Source organism: Epinephelus moara, chromosome 2, assembly GCF_006386435.1.
Source record: "Epinephelus moara isolate mb chromosome 2, YSFRI_EMoa_1.0, whole genome shotgun sequence".
Taxonomy (NCBI): domain Eukaryota; kingdom Metazoa; phylum Chordata; class Actinopteri; order Perciformes; family Serranidae; genus Epinephelus; species Epinephelus moara.
The window spans coordinates 2,997,593-3,007,418 of NC_065507.1; the positions used below are offsets into that span (position 1 = coordinate 2,997,593).

Genomic DNA, 9,826 nt, shown 5'->3' on the forward strand with positions numbered 1-9,826 from the left:
CTCATGCCTCTCTTTCTTGTCTCCGTCCGTCGCTCTCACACCGTTTTATTTCGCCTGACTCTGAGCAGCTCGCCGGACGGACGGACGGACGGACGGACGGACCTCTTCCTTGTGTTGCTTTCTTGTGAAAAAAAAAAAAAAAAACTTCTTCCTCTGCACATAACTGGAATCTTGTTGGCGTGCTGCAAGTTAAAAAATTCTGAGCTTTCTCTTTCTCTCTCTGTCTCTTTTTCTTCCCCTCCCGAGCAGGAAGCGAGCGAGAAGAACAACGGGCAAAAGGGGCATCCTGGATCCGAAGGGGAGGGTGAGTCGATACTAACGAATACTCTTCCTCTCCACTTCCCTCTCAGCTACCCATCTGTTTCCTAAGCTTTAGACCACCATGGTAGCATGAAGGAGCCGTGGAGCTTTGTTATCTGGCTCGTCTTTTCTCCGTGCAGCCTCTCCGGAGGATTTAGAAACCATGCTGAACAGGGGATTTATGCTGGTAATGATAGAGCATGCACTGAATGATTTTATTAACAGCGAAAGATGTGACAGTCGGACGAGCATGCAAGTCATCATGTCAGAGGGATTGTTTGACGTTGTGCGGTCCTAGCTTCAGATTTCGACGCTGTAATCGATGCGTCCACGCAGGGTTTTTGTCTCGTGTGTCCGCAGCAGTGATTAGCAATCATCGTCTGATTCTGATTTTCCCCGCAACGGCGGGAGATCTCTCTGCATCCTGTACAGCAGCAGGCTCTGTACCTGATGGCAGGAGGCATTTTTCAAAGTGCTGTATTGTTCAGCTGAGGTGGGGGAGGGGGAGAGGGAGAAACAGAGAGAGAGAGTTGGGGGGAGGCTGGCCAATGTTGTGTCTGGCTGAGGCTTGCACTTGTTGTATGTTCACCAATACATATGGGGGCAGTGGAGATGGCAGTGTGTGTGTGTGTGTGTGTGTGTGTGTGCTCAATTAATGCATGTAATTTAAGAGTGTGTGTCGGATGCATAGCTGCATGTCTGTACCGGGCAGAGCTCGCTCTGTGTGCAGGAGATGCTCAGACGCTCCGAGTCCTCATTTGACTTGAAGACGAGTTCAGTACACGGGAGCTCTCTTGTTCAGGAACATGCAAGAATTCTTTTGGTGGCGAACAAAGAGCGAGTCGAAACCCAGGGAGGGCTGAAAGCAGCTGTGTGAGGAGGCGGAGGAGTCCGTGTGAAGACGTATCTCTCTCCGTCCCTGAGACCCTAACTTGTGACGTTGTGCTTTCATGTCCACGGGTTAGGCTCTCGGGAGCTGAGAGGGATGCACGGCCAGCACTATCTCCCACACGTTCCCGCCTCGAACAATGGCGATCAGAGGCGGGAGGCCATGGCGCAGTGAGCTAAGGCGTTCACCGCACGCTCACCATGTCACACATTTCACTTTGGCTCACACCCTGCTGTATGTTGCATGTCACCTGGGCTAATCTCTTTTCCGTCTGCTGCACCGCCGCATACGATGAAATGTAGATGGAGTGGATACTGCAGATGGATACATCTCTGGGGTCTAGAGGATGCGGATGTAGTGGCATAGATGCTGTTTTAGGGGTCATGTGACAAAGTTAAAGCGAGATGAGCTAAGGCATCTCGATGGACGACAGGAAACAATCGTTTAGCAGCAGAAGCCTCGTGTCAGCGTGCGCCATTGAACCAAGGGCTAAACTAATTATCAGCCTTTGATATTTGCCTGAATTGAACCTCATATATCAGTCAGTCAGCATCGCCAACCTTAATGTCAAAGCTGCTCACATATAGGCTGAAGCATTTGGTGTAGTCTCATGCTAACGTAGCATCAGTGCCTTTTATTCTGCTTTTCAATGGATAGTTTAAATGTTGGCGGTCTAAATGTTTTCAGAGGGATGACGTCTGGTAAATACTGAATACGTCCAGATTTAAGCATCCATGCTAATTATTTAGCAAAGCAGTAGCATACTGATAACAATCACAAAAAGTCTGATGCTAATTGAATCCAGTGCCAACGCTCGGTAGCATCCTGAGCCGCTAGCTTACCATAGGTGCTAAAGAAATAGCTCAACAGCTGGTTAGCATCAGAAGCTAATGAGAGGTGCTAATGCTGCTGTGATAGCTTCACATCCCGGTGGACACTGTTTGCTAAAGACGCCTCTGTCGGTGCGATAGCTCTTTGTTTCTCCAGCGGGCCTGTCGGCTATCTGTGTGTGTGTGTGTACCTTTCTGACTTGAGAGCAGCACAGAGTAATGTTGAGAGCGTGACCATGACAGCTCTGTACATTATGTGCTTGACCTCAGTGAACCCTCAGCGATGTCGGAGCTCACTCACTCATGCTAACACAAATGTAAAGGTGGCAGTGGGAACACACTCACAGAGCAGCTAGCGGCGTCTGGTGTGAACGACTGGCGGCGCCTTTTGCCTCCAGACGACGACGACATCACCGCCATCCATCATCCATGTGTGAAATGCATCTGTATGACTGTTGATTTGATTCTGGTGTTAAGCTTCAACCGGAGTGACGGTGCTGTTGAGACTAAAAACGGCCCCACTCACTGACTTAGAACAATTCAGCTGGTCACAGTGGTGAAGAGGCACATGGCGGCACATTTTCGTTTGAGCCTTGAGATTCTTTTCTCTCCAACAGGTTGTTGAAGGGTTAGATCAGCATGTCATCCTCCCCTTGCACCTTGCAGTCGACTCTCAGGGGGCCCTCACTCTCCTGAGATCCATCTGCAGCATATTTTTGAGCAGCAGCTCCTTGAGAGCATGATTCATCAATATTTGACTTAGGCCCATCACACCGTCGCTAATATCTGGTTTTAATGGGGCGCAGCGTGAATACTGACGATAACTCCTCTCCATGGACGCTCCCCTTTGTTTAACTGGATGTTAAACTCCATGCACTTGTGGATCTGAGTTTTTAGGAAGTGGGGATTGTGCTGGGAGGTTAGTCGTGCTGATGTGTGCAGTCAGGGTCTGCAGAGATGCGTATGAAAAACATATTTTGGATTGTTAGATGATGTTGTGTCAGATGTTAGGACTAAGATTTCAGACATGCTTGAGTTCTGTCTCTTTGTGGCTGTCGTCTCAAATCATCGTGACCCTGAGGCTTCATTTAGTTTGATCTTTTCGACATCGCTCTCCGCCTTGAAAAGTACATTTATCATTTTCCCTCCTTCGGCGCCATTTCTCGCCCTGACAGCAGCTGGATGTGTCGTGCTCGTGTGTTGCAAAAGATGCTTCATTCTGTTTTTCTGCATCAGCCGGGCTCGTGTGGAGAAGCTTCCGTCCTGATGTTAATGAACTAATTTGGATTTTAACTTGAACCCCCTTTGCGCTGCTAATCTGATGCTTTAGCAATTCTCTTATGTAACGCCTCTGTCAGCCCCGTCTCTCTCTGTCTCTGCCATCTCCCCGCCTCAAAATCGTTTTTTATTTGTTCAGTTCGGTGAACAAACACTAACCTGGAGCGAGTTAGTGTCTAGCCGGTAAGCTCGAAAAGGGGCTGCAGGCTTGCTCTCCATTGTTCGGCTGCTCCGCAGACTGTCTGTACACTGTGTCCCCATGGCCGAGGCAGACATGGAGGATAGACGGGCAGACAGACAGACAGCTGCTTCATCGGCCCAAATGTTGATTGAATTTTTTTGTGTACCAAAAAAGATATAGGCCGATCAGCGCCGTCGACTCCTGACGTGATGGAGATGACATGGTTTGCATCTGGAGAGCCTGTGTGCTGAATTCTGACCTGAGCTAACATTTCAGGGGGATTTAAGGAAAATGTTCATCTTTGACTGAGTGGGCACTTTGTAGCCGTCGGCCTCAGGTGTGTCAGGCAGGCAGTTAAACCTGTGATGACACCTGTGATCCTGCAGCAGCCAGTGTCACAGATTTCAGTATTTGAATCCCACAGTTGTGTAAATGCAGCTTTTGTGCCTCAAAATATCCTCCACTCACATATCGATTGGTTCCAAACGCGAGCAGGCAGCTGATGATTGATTAAAGTCCCTTTTAAGGTGGACTTTTGTTAAGGCGGACTGTGGAAGTTGCAGCAGACTACCAGTGGACGACTTCAATCTGGTCAAATGGGAGTTGAGTGTGTGATAGTTACAGTGTATGTGGGCAGGGTGTGTACGATGAGTTGCTGCAGGGTTACGCCCAAAGCGCCTCAGGAACACGTTTGAGGAATCAGCCCGTTTGGGTAAATAAAAAGGATAAATTATTGATTGGAAAGATCGATTGCCACGTCGAGAAAAAAGCGCCAAATGAGGCGACAGACGGCTGGCGACGAGCCTAGACGTCTCTTTGCGGCAACGGGGTGGTTTCTCTCCGTGTTGAGTTTACAGTCACCATTCTGCAGTTTTTCCTGCCACTCCCTTCAACACACCGCCCGCCTCGGCTCAGCTGCAGGCGGGTGAAGCACACTCATCAATAATCAGAGCTGGTCAGCGTGTGTGTGTGTGTATGTGTGTATGTGTGTGTGTGTGTGTGTGCTGCCTACAGTATCTGTCAGCATGTCTGTAATGTCTGTTTGTGTGTGTGTGTGTGTGTGTGTTTAGCGGTTCTTCCCACTGCAGAGGGGTTCACTACCCCTTCCTTCCAGTCTGTCGGTGAAACAAGATGGCGTCGCAGCTCCACGTGGGCCCTCCCGCGCTGGTTAATGCCCATTACTATGGCACCGGGAAGCCATAGGTGCACCTGGGGCGTATTTACTCGCCACATAGCTGAAATTGCTGAGGCGCTTCTCAGTACTGTAGCTCGGCCGACTTGGAGAGATTTAGAATTTGGGGCACATCCAGTCTCTCATTGTTTTTCTTGTTAGTTTTTTCACTGTCTGTGTTTCAGCTGCCAAACTTTTGTCTGCAATCTGGTTGGTTTTAGAAGTGCCGGTGGGGCCGATGAGTTTGTTCTCAGCACGATTTGTCTGTATGTGTGTGTGTGTGTGTGTGTGTCCTCTCTGACTCAGGCTAAGGCCAGTTTAAAGGAGCTTGGGGATTGTGCACACAGCCACATCACACCAGCAGATTAACCAGACTACACACTAACCTCATTAATCTAAGAGAGACTAATGTCACCAACAATGTGTCAGCAGTCACACACACACACACACACACACACACACACACATGCATTTAAATGTGTCCCCTTTGTCTGTACCTGATAGAAGCCCAGGTAGAGCCGACTGGAGGTCCGAGGCAGAGCCCGTCTCCTCCGCAGTGTCGGTGTCGTCCTGCTCCGGGTCATGTTGGATTTAAAGACAGGCTGGAAATCCCCCTGATGAATCAACATTTAACACTTTGCTGCCACGTCAACCCAAAAAGCTGCAAACGCTTTTTTTTTTTTTTTTTTTTTTTTGGATGTTTGAAGGAAAAGAGCTTAAGCACGTTGGCTGCGGTCAACATTTAGGATCATTTTCTGCCTCAACGGCCTCGATACCAGGAAGCTGTGCACATGTGATTGTGTGTCCACACACACAGATTTGATTTGGGGGTTTTTGGTTTCTCATCCTTTTTTCAACCAAGCTGGCGAGTTCCTGAAGGACTGTATCTGTAAGCTATTTGATGGCGATGATGATGATGATGGGCATGTCACACAGCAGCTGGATCAGCACCAGATATTATAACATGAGCAGATCTCAGACTGAATCTGAGGCCTTTGAGAAGACGTCACGGCTCCTGTAACGAGCCATGAGACACTGTGACTACAATGGAAATCACTTTTTTATAAATTATCTGAATCTATTGTTGAGAGCTGTGACAATTAATTTATTAATCAACTGGTCAATCGACAAAAATGCATTTGCTACTATTTCAACCAATGAATCATTTCAGACGGTTTTAAGCTGCTCAGATGTGAGAATCTGACGCCTGTCTTCGTCATACATTCGACTAAACTGAATATTTAAAGGTTTTGGACTGTTGGTCAGACAGAACAAGGCTTCTGGAGTCATCACCAAAGACTCTGGGAAATTACGACAAACATTTTTCACTATTTTATCACATTTTATTGACAGAACGATGAATCGCTTTTGAAAATCGCTGGTCGCAGCCGTGCTTCAGTGAGATTTAAATCTGACAAGATTCTGTAAATGGAACAAGAGCAACATAATATACAGATAATTAAGAAGTAAATAAGATTTTGGACCCCACCCTGGGAAGTTTAAATATCACAGCACAAATGGAGCTACAAGCAGAGATGCACAGCATCCTGTGCGACTAAATACCGCACTGCAGTGGCGTATTAGGCCTGTGCGTCCGAGGCCTCACCCCAAATGTTTCATTAATCTAAATATACAGGCTATTTGTATATTTCAAAAATAAGAATAGGCCTAAAAATAAAAATAATAAGCATCTGATGTAATAATCTGTCTTTTCGTTCATGCATTAAAGCCCCTGAAAATAATACGACATCGTTAATCAAAAGTTTTGTCGTTCCGATCTGAACTCTAAAAATGAATCCACTGGTTCAACTTTGAAAAATTAAGGAAACAATTTGCATTCAACTTTATAAATCGTTCCAACTCTGGTATTATTGAGTCAATCCTATGAGGCGTTTATGATCTCTGTTAGACAGACATGATTCACTTTGACCTCGAAAAACTTAATTAACCAACTTAATATTTATCCAGAAGTTGTGTCGACATTTAGTGGTCAGACTAGATTATTTAAGATAATCAAACTTATTTATTTTAATTCCATCGCACTTAAAAATGTTTTGGATTTTGACCAACTTGTTAAAATAAGTTGTCAACTGACTAAAACGTAATTTTGTTTTTGCAGAAAAACTCCTTTATTTTAAGTCATGATTTTTTTTAGTGTGAGTCAAAGTAACTAAAGCAGACGAATAAATGTAGTGCAGTAAAAAGTACGCTCCTCTACAGAGACATAAGTATAAAGTAAATGGAAATACTCGAGTACAAGCACCTCACAATTCTCTTGATTTAAATAACAGCAGCTGCAGAGTTTTCTATTCAATGCTTCTTTCTAACAACAACTAATATTTAAAAAGCAAATTCTGTAATTAATCTCAGGAAAAAAAATGTTAAAGGGTCAATAAGATGCGATGGTGCATGAAAGAGCAACGGAATAGAGCTTGTTCGTCAAAGGAGGATCATCCTGGACCCCCGTACAGAGGACTCAAACTCTAGAGACGCCCCTGCCACACTGTGCAGTCACACTTTACACTCCAGCACAGTTCAGTCACTCACGTGCCTTTTTTGTGTTGATTTTTAACCCCTTGTCGTCTCACTTCCTACAGCACCCTCCTCTCATCTGTTCCTGTGTTTCAGCTCCACTTCTCTTTGTCATGTTTAAAATTCAAGTCCAAATAAATTCACATTCACAAGTTTTAGCTGTATGTTGTCACCTGGTCGAGGCCTCTGAACTCTCAGTGAAAGTTAATTTGTCACTTTCATATTTTATTTATTTTCTGATGTCAACATCATGTTTGTGGCGCCTGTGTGACACTAAGATACGGAACAGTGATAAGATTTTAACCATTTTAAATTTTTTGCTTCTGTGCGTGTTCTGTTAGGTCACGTCTCGAATTAAAGAATAAAACAGTTCATAACGTGCTGACCAGAGATCATGACCCAAGCTGCCGTGCCAACACATCTCAATATAAAATGAATCTATATGGTTCATCGTGCACAGATGATGCATGTCTGTCATTTGACATCAGAGGATTTGGAGGAAGCTTTTATTCTACACTTTAATGGCATTTTGGCAGTTGTCTGCTTTATGAGGATCATGACTACATATTAAATTTAACTGCATCATAACGTATAATAATACAGTTTATTCCCTGTCATAAATACAGCAGTGATGTGGGAGCAGTACAGTGAGCCCAGCGTCCTCTTCAGAGCCCCGCTGCTGAAATAGAGCCGTCTTACAGTCGTATCTAAATGAAGCCATGATGCTGTCATTGTCAGTTCTTTCATCTGTCACGCTTATTAATAGAAGCTCTGAATGAGTTGTGGGATTTTTTTTTTCTTCTGAATGTCATCTGACATGTTTTATATTTTATCTTTTGAGGTATTTTTATACCTTTTTAAATTCTTGAATCGGTTTCAACCAGATTAAATCTTTGGAGTGATTTTTGTTTCTGCAGAGCTGCCAAGACGTGTTACAACATCCTCTGTGCTGACCGCAAAGACATCGCACAGCAAATGGAGCAAAATAAAGACGTTAATAAAGACAGCTGACGTTCGCAGTAGTGTTGTGTTTGCAGTAATTAGTCCATATGATCAGAATGGGATGTATACGTGTGTGTAGGTTTGTTAAATGGGTCACTACTGCACAATAATACATTATTAATCAATGTGTCGTAGTAATTAGACCTACATATGAAATATTTAATTAATATTGCAAATATTAACGTACAGCTAGCGTTCTGTATGTGCTGCACATTCTCAGACTGCTGTTAAAGAGCTTTGTCTTTTCTTTCTCTTCCAGCCGATCACACCAGGTCAGGACATGTCGGGGAATGGTCCGTGAACATGAGACGGATCTGACAGCCACACTGACGCAAGCTTCAAACTGCCCAAACACACACATGCTATGATATGAGATACTGTGACGCTGTAGATGTGTTTTACGTGTAAATAAAATGTGTTTTAAAAATGTCATTCTTTTGTGTTATTTCAAGAAGTGCACTATTCTAACATTGTATTATTCTTGGTACACCAGTATTTGAAAGATATTCAGATTCATAAGGGACTGTTCTTTATTTATCAGAGGAGAGGTGTCACTTTTTTTTATTTATTTTGTAATTTTGACCCTCCCTGATGCTACAAATAATTCTCCTCCATGACCCTCCCTCCACCATGAATTCAATTTTTAAAACGTACCCTTTGATGTTTGAAAATTAAAAGCTGAAGATGAAATTGCAGAGTTAAAAAAAAAAGCCTCGGTGTTTTCACTCTTGCAGTGCATGCTGGTTTATTTTTGGTGATTTTAATTAAATTTAATTAAAAGGTACTATCTCTAGCTCAGATTTGGTAATATTTTTTTCCAATGGAAGCACTCTTCACACATGATGTGTCCAAGGACAGTTGCAAATTTGAATATCAATCAATAATTTCTGTTTTTACAGCTCCTGGCATCAATTAACAGAGTAACCCAGCATGTTTTCTTTAAAAATCTGAAGTAAAATTAATACAAAAAAACAATTTCAACACGTATGCCTCACATAAGTGCTTAAAAAGTTATGTGACGTGCCTCCACCCTTTTGCATCACCTCATAAATAACAAACAGTCCCTAAGTGATAGCATATACCATCACTTAGCATTCATCATGCTAAATGATTTCACAGCTAATGCTAACACTTTAGCATATACTGTTCTATGTGAATGTACACTCCATGCTAACACCTTAGCATACACTGTGCACGTTAGCATGCTGTGCTAGGCCTCAGTGATGGCACAGGACATGTTGATAGCAGGTATCATAGTAACACCATGTGTGGTACATGTAGCACTGGTATACAATAAGCTAACGTGTAAGTGTCCACTATTCTGGGAGCTGATGCCTCATGCTAACATGTTAGCATACACAGTGTTGAGTGGTAGAAGGCTTCATATTAACCCTTCCTAACACATTATACTGTATGATAGCACACTACAGGCTCCCTGCTAGCACTTAAAGTCAGACTCATCATGCTAACGTCACAGCACACGTTATGTTGAGTCTCTCTATGTGAACATGTAGCATAATATCCCACCCTCGTGTTCTCGTGTGCTGCTAACGATCAATCGATGACTTTCATTCCAGAAGTTGCTCGGCGATGAAGTGCCAGCTCTCTGCGGTGTCCGTCAAACCTCAACCTGCCTCCTCCTC

At 44.0% G+C, this 9,826-nt stretch overlaps 1 long non-coding RNA gene across 1 annotated transcript in view; it reads left to right on the forward strand.

The window, feature by feature from the left end:
• Positions 1-8,611, forward strand: part of LOC126403541 (uncharacterized) — a 155,239-nt gene extending 146,628 nt beyond the window's left edge. The window contains exons 5-6 of the long non-coding RNA XR_007571323.1: positions 250-304; positions 8,443-8,611. This is a non-coding gene — a long non-coding RNA (uncharacterized LOC126403541). The remainder of the gene's footprint in view (positions 1-249; positions 305-8,442) is intronic.
• Positions 8,612-9,826: the final 1,215 nt, after the last annotated feature.